Below are 6,765 nucleotides of genomic sequence, written 5' to 3'. Positions count from 1 at the left end.
TATGGGAACATATGTATATGTATAACTGATTCACTTTGTTATAAAGCAGAAACTAACACACCATTGTAAAGCAATTATACTCCAATAAAGATGTTTAAAAAAAAAAAATAGCTGTGATTTTATGGCTGTCCCTTTCCACACTGATAACATTCAGGCCTGGTCCTTTTGAGGGGACCCTGGCTAAAGAAAAGCACTTGGTCATGATAGTGAGTAAGTGTGAAGTAAACGGCTGCCTCCCCACACACACAAAAATAGGCCCAACATTGTAAAAGCTGGTGGCATTAGTTAAGCAAATTTTGGCACCTAATTTACCCTAATAGTTTCAGAAGACAGTGGAAGTACATTATTCATGTAAAAGGAAGTTATAGTACTGAAATACAGAGCAGACTAGTAATTTGACTTGAAAGTAGCTTATCTAAGTTAGCATTTTAAAAACACTTCCATGTATTAGACATAACTAGTCAGGGTCTTGCTCTCAAGGAGGTCCTAGCAGCATTAGAAGAGAGGAAAAGAGATGGAGACTGTTTTTAAAGTGTTTGTTAATGCCACATCTCTTTCTGCTTCATTCATTTCCTAGTATTTACTTACATCTGTGGCAAGGATAAGGGTCAGAAACGTATTTGTATGGCTGTGTAAGAACCAGCTATTTCAACACATCTCACTCCCACTTAATCAAAAATGCCTTAGTAGAGTTGGAATTCAAGGATAGTTTTGGAGAGAAGTAAGATGATTTGACTGGATCATTCTGATAGTTGAAGTAGACTACTTAGCCATCTGTTCTCATCTGAAGGTATCAAGCTTAAGTTGGCAGGAGTGGCTGCAATTGTTGTTACGAGTGCACTAGAAAGACGTGTTGCTATGGAAACAATATCCCTGAGTTATATTATACCTTGTAGAGGTCTTGGCACCAAGAGTGACCACCTAAAGCCAGAAATGAAGACAAGGAATTACAGAAAGCTGTCCAATAATATTTAGTCTCTACAAAGGGAAGCCGCTAATTGCTAAGGCAGGATTTTTTGGCATACTCTGATATAAAAAGGAAGTCATTATACAGGTAAATGCATCCACATAAGGATTTAGGACTCTGCTATTGCAGAAAGGAGTCTTGTGAAATATGTTTTCCAGTCACTTGCCTTCTGCCCGGAAATAAAGTATGAGGAGGTCAAAAAGAAGGCTAATCTATTATCGGATTTTTAAAATTCATCTAGGACCCACTGTATAAAAAATTACAGAATGTGTTCCTTCACATTGGAGGCAAGAAAATTCAACATGAACATCGTTAAGCTCAAGGCTAAGTCTGAAAGAGATACCAAACCTTCACAGTAGGTTCTCTGACCTCTGAATGTAAAAGCTGGATTATTACAGAAAATATTTCAGCCATTCTTCACTACAGATAGGGAGAGACAGAGAGAGACACACACACGCAGAGGATATCAGTAACATTCTCTTTGCTGTAGAAATTTTTAGTTAAAATATTTTTTAAAGAACTACAAGTTAATAAAAATAAAACCAGGAAGTACTGAGAAATAAAAAGAATGAAAAAGATTTCCCCATAGACCCACCTCTCAAACACAACTTTTATGCCATTTTGGTATATTTTCTCTCTCTCTCTCACTCTCTCTTTTAACTCTCTGAATATCTTTAAGTAATAACATTTTATATTACTGAGGATTTGACTCAAACTTAATTCAACCTAGAAGAAAAGAAATACCCAGAAGAAAGAATTGAGTCCAGGCATAATACCTTTAAATCATCCCCCAGCTTTATAGACCATACCTTATCAGATTCCATTCATAGCACCAGAGATCATCACAACTAAAATGAATCCTGGAGATGGTCGATTCCAACTCCCTCATTTGTTAAATGAGAAAACTGGCGTCCAAAGAAGTGAAGTTACTTGCAGGCGTCATACAATTATTAAGCAGTTAACTTAGACTTAACACTATTTTCAAAGCAGCCCAGTGCCACCAGTTTATCTTTGTATATTAAAATAAACTTCAAATTATTTGGGAGTAATGGGAATATCTTATATCAAGTTGTTCTTTCAAGTCGTCTTTCTACTTGTCTGTTTCTCTTCTGGTAAGAAAGGGACTTTAAACTATCAATACATTGTATCCACTGCTGCCTGGACCAGTAGAAATTCCAACTATTTTGTTCATTTTCATCTTGGTGAGGAGACGGTGCTCTCCCTTATGCTCCCCTCTTCAGACAAGGTGTCTAAACCCAGGTCAGAGGGAAAAATTACATGTGTTCACAACAGTTAAATGCAGACTGTCTAAAGCAGATGGATGAATCCAGTGTAAGAAGCAGGAGCCCACACTAGATGACATCTCAAATGTAGAATACCTACCACTCCACTTCCAGGCTCAACATGAAAATTTTCCTTTTCCCTCTAACCCCATACACCCCAAGCTGAGTGCCTTTCATACCTCTCATCGGCATTTCTCCCATAAAATTTGCAAACCTTTCTGTTCTTTCCCTTCACCCAAACTTAGTGTCTTAGTCTGTTCAGTCTGCTATAACAAAATACCACACGCTGGGTGGTTTAAAAACACAGAAATTTATTTCTTACAGTTCTGTAGGCCGAAAGTCCGAAATCAGGGTTCCAGCATGGTCTGGTGAGCAACCTCTTCTGGTTTGCAGACCTCTGACTTCTGTCCTCATATGGTGGAAGAGGCAAAGGAGCTTTCTTGGCCTCTTTCATATGGGCATTAATTTCATTCATAAGCTCTCCGCCCTCATCACCTAATCACCTCTCAAAAGCCCCACCTTCTACTATAATCACATTGGGAATCAGGATTTCAATATATGAATTTTGTGGGCAAACAAACATTCAGATCATAGAATTCAGTCTCACCTGGTTTTTGGAGAGGAAATCCTAGTCTGGAGACCTCTAAGAAATGTCTCTTGTAGCTCTTTCTTTTAACTTTGGTGTAGGCTGAGATAGAGAAACTGCCTGTTAGAATAAAAGAAGAGGGTGGAAATACACAGAGAAAAAAACAAATCAATATTTGATATTTAAGTCTACCACAAGATTGTATTCAACCAAAATATAGAAAGCTAAAGCAGGAAAGGACTTTCTAGATCAGTTAGTCCAGATTCTTTTTTAGATGAGGGAATTGAGGCTTAGAAAAGTCAAATTTATTTCTGTCTGTGCATAATCACCCAGGAAGGTGGTTCTAGGTTCAAGACAAGAATCCAGGTTGCCAGTGTATCTGACACCATAGCTCCCTTATCTAATATCAAGGCTCTGACAACCTCAGAGGTGTCAGATACTTCTTGCAGGTATCAACACTTCTTGCATATGAAATAATGTGATTTAAAATAGTAATTGTATTTGGAGGCATCCTTGTGTAGAAATTCTCACACTTCTGAAATGCTCAGACTCATGTAAGGCCTGAGCCAACAGCATTTCCTACAGAATGTGTGGTTTTTCTCTGCAATGGTTGGCCAAAGAGTTGCAGCTCTTAATCCTCCAGCATATATCTGCCTGCTTTCAGAGAACATGTCCTGTGGAGCTATAATAGTAAACATGAGTTTGTTGAGCCCCAGTGCTTTTTAGGAATCTACAGTGCAAATACCCAGAATCAAGTGTGAAAGGGTAGGCTGTGATCAAGCAAGAGAACATGTCCAAAAGAGACAAAGGAATAGAGGGATTCCAGAGACAAGTATTTGAAATGTGCAAAACTTGTCTTATGGGACTACCTTCCATTTACCCTTCCTTTCTGCTGTACTAAACTAACAGATCGCTTATGATGAATTTATGCTTATTTCAGTAAAGTTATACACACCCCTAATTATGTGATCATTTACAGTTAGCATTAGGGTACATTTGGCCATACCACTGCCCTCATTCTCAGAAGGCCATTCCACAGTTGTCAGTTATTCTCAAATATATCAAGGACCAGTTTATGGTCTGCCCTATACCTAACTCCAGTAGAACCTCTGTGAGATCAGGATGTTATTTTCCACAGCTGCAGCTTAGAACGTACTTTTAAAAAGCCATTTCCAAGGCCTCTTGGTCACAACATCTCCCTTGTGGATTATTGCAATAGCTTCCTGAACTCCTATACTCCTGCCCCCAAGAGCTATTTTCTGCACAGTATCCAGAGTGATCCTTTTAAAACATTAATCTGATCATGTTACACTCTTGCTGAAAGCACTGTAATGACTTTCCATCACTTCAGTATAAGATCAAAGCCCTTTACCTGCTCTGGTCACTCCTCACCTCTCTGCCCTTATTTGCTCACACTCACCCCATCTCTCCAAGAGTTTGCTTACCTCGGGGCCTTTCTGATGAGGCTCCTTTCTGAAATGTTCTTCCCACATGGTTGACTCCTTTAACTCTCCTAGTGTGTGCTCAATTATTACTTCATCAGAGAGGTCCCCCTGGAACACATTCTCTAAAGTAGCAACACACTTGTTAGTTTGTAAACTGGCCCCCATACATGGAGGACAAGGAGAGATGGAAGAAAGAGGCCGATGACTCCAGATTGGTGGATGGCAGCAAGGGAACTTGTACACAAAGCTTGTCTTCAGCGGCTGAAAGATGAGCAGATCTCCACACCTGCCTGCCAGAATCTTAAATAGAGGCTTTAACTCAGTTCCGTCAGGTGTACCCTCCAGATGGTCTCAACAACGCACTGCTCTCTCAGAGCTGCGTCCTTGAAAACGGCTCCAGCTGTGGGAATGGTGGGCAGAATGTATATTCCAGAGACAGAGGTGGGGTGAGGTGCCTCTGATTGCCTGGGTCAACTAGGGGCCACATCCTTTCAATGATCTCCTCCACAACCTTCACCCTCTGCTTTTTTTTTTTTTCTTAAACAAACATTTTACTACTCAATGTTATATTTTGTATCTGAAACTTCCTGCTCCACAAGGGTAGGTACTTTTTCTGTTGGTCCACTGACAAAAACTCTTAGCACTTTGTTACTGCTCAGCAAATATTTGTGAAATGTCTGGATAAAGTGGACTGTTTCTTGTGAGGTGGCACAGACCATTTAGGAGTACTTGTATCGGTCACTTGCTACTTACACACTTTGAAACAATACATTTGTTTTAAGTTTTGATGAAAGTAATTTATCGTTAATGTGACAGAATTAATGTTTATTTTATATACACAAGAAGGGATTTAAGAAATTTTCGTGTGTCTCCTTCACATCCTTATTTACTTTATTGAGCAGGAGAGAAATGGGTGAGGTTAATGGAAGCACACCAAAAACAGAATCTCTTTCACTACTCTGCTTATCTTTATAAAAGTCTACTCCTTAGAAGGGTCACAGAATCATGCATCAAAGTGTCTTGACAAGAAAAATAAAAATAAAATGTTGAGAATCTTTTTTTTTTCAAACTAGTGATTCCTTGACTTCATGCTTGACGTGGACATTGACATGAGGACTCCTTTAAAATTACTCTACAGCCCCCTCAAAATTCTTGGCCCATAACTATGGACATCACTGCACTTAACATTTCTAAAGATCACACTTCTACTTAGTGACATATTTATAAAAAGAACCTAATATGGTTCTTAACACACAGTAGGTATTCAGAAATGTTATTTCTCCTTCCCTCACCCTTACCATGATTTTCTCAGCTGTGACAAAGACAAAAGAAATGCTAGTAAGTTATAATTGTTACCAATCTACCCTCCTTTTACTGTCCTCTTTAGGCCAGGTCAGGCTCTCCTTTATTGGGAAGATTCCAAGTATAAGTAAAGTGGGAAAGGATATTAACAAAATGACTAATGTTACCCATACAATAAAGGCCAAGGTGTAGGAGGATGGGGAGGGTCTAAAGTTTATGGAGACTGGGTAGATGGAGAGAACTACTAAGTTGAAAGATGAGGAGATGACACCTGAAAGCAACGGGGAGTGGGCAGTTGCCAGAAAAGTGAAATAATTAGCAAGCCATTGGAAGAGAGGCTTTCTAGAAGTTTGGGGAAGCACTGTAATTGGAATACCCTTTGTGAAGTTTTTTGAGAGAGTTTATAGTCAAGATTCAAACTGCGCCTAATTAAACTTTTGTCACCAAATTTTAGTTTTTGTTCGTTTTTTTTTTTTTTTTTTTTTTTTTTTTACAGAAACCACCAGGTATTTCGGAGGGAATTTATTTATTTATATTTTTTGGCTGTGTTGGGTCTTCGTTTCTGTGCGAGGGCTTTCTCTAGTTGCGGCAAGCGGGGGCCACTCTTCATCGCGGTGCGCGGGCCTGTCGCTATCGCGACCTCTCTTGTTTTGGGAGCACAGGCTCCAGACGCGCAGGCTCAGTAGTTGGGGCTCACGGGCCTAGTTGCTCCGCGGCATGTGGGATCTTCCCAGACCAGGGCTCGAACCCGTGTCCCCTGCATTGGCAGGCAGATTCTCAACCACTGCGCTACCAGGGAAGCCCCTTTGTTCGTTTTAACTGTAATTCTTTACTTAGGCCATGCTTAAAGTAAGAGCAAGCCAACCTGCCTTCACCTGGCCCTATTCAAATTCTCTAAGTAACTTGGGTGGGCAATACAAAGCTGAATTTGGAAATATTCCTGGAATTATCCTACATGAATGCCACTCAAACAAGAAGGAAATTCTTAACAATTGGTTGGCAAAGAGCAAAAGGTATTATAAATACACATCTTGTCTCTCTTTGTAGAGGCTTATAAAATGCTGACAAAAATATGTCTAGTACCTCATCATTTGATACACTGCCCAATAAAAAAGGAAGCCAGAGTGGCTAAGATGATATGCCATAAGGAACTGAGGCTGTGTGGAAAGAAAAATGTATTCA

This window comes from Balaenoptera physalus (genome assembly GCF_965194825.1).
Source record: "Balaenoptera physalus genome assembly, chromosome: 4".
Taxonomy (NCBI): Eukaryota; Metazoa; Chordata; class Mammalia; order Artiodactyla; family Balaenopteridae; genus Balaenoptera; species Balaenoptera physalus.
The sequence above is the reverse complement of the archived record's forward strand: the minus strand, read 5'-3'. Positions refer to the sequence as shown.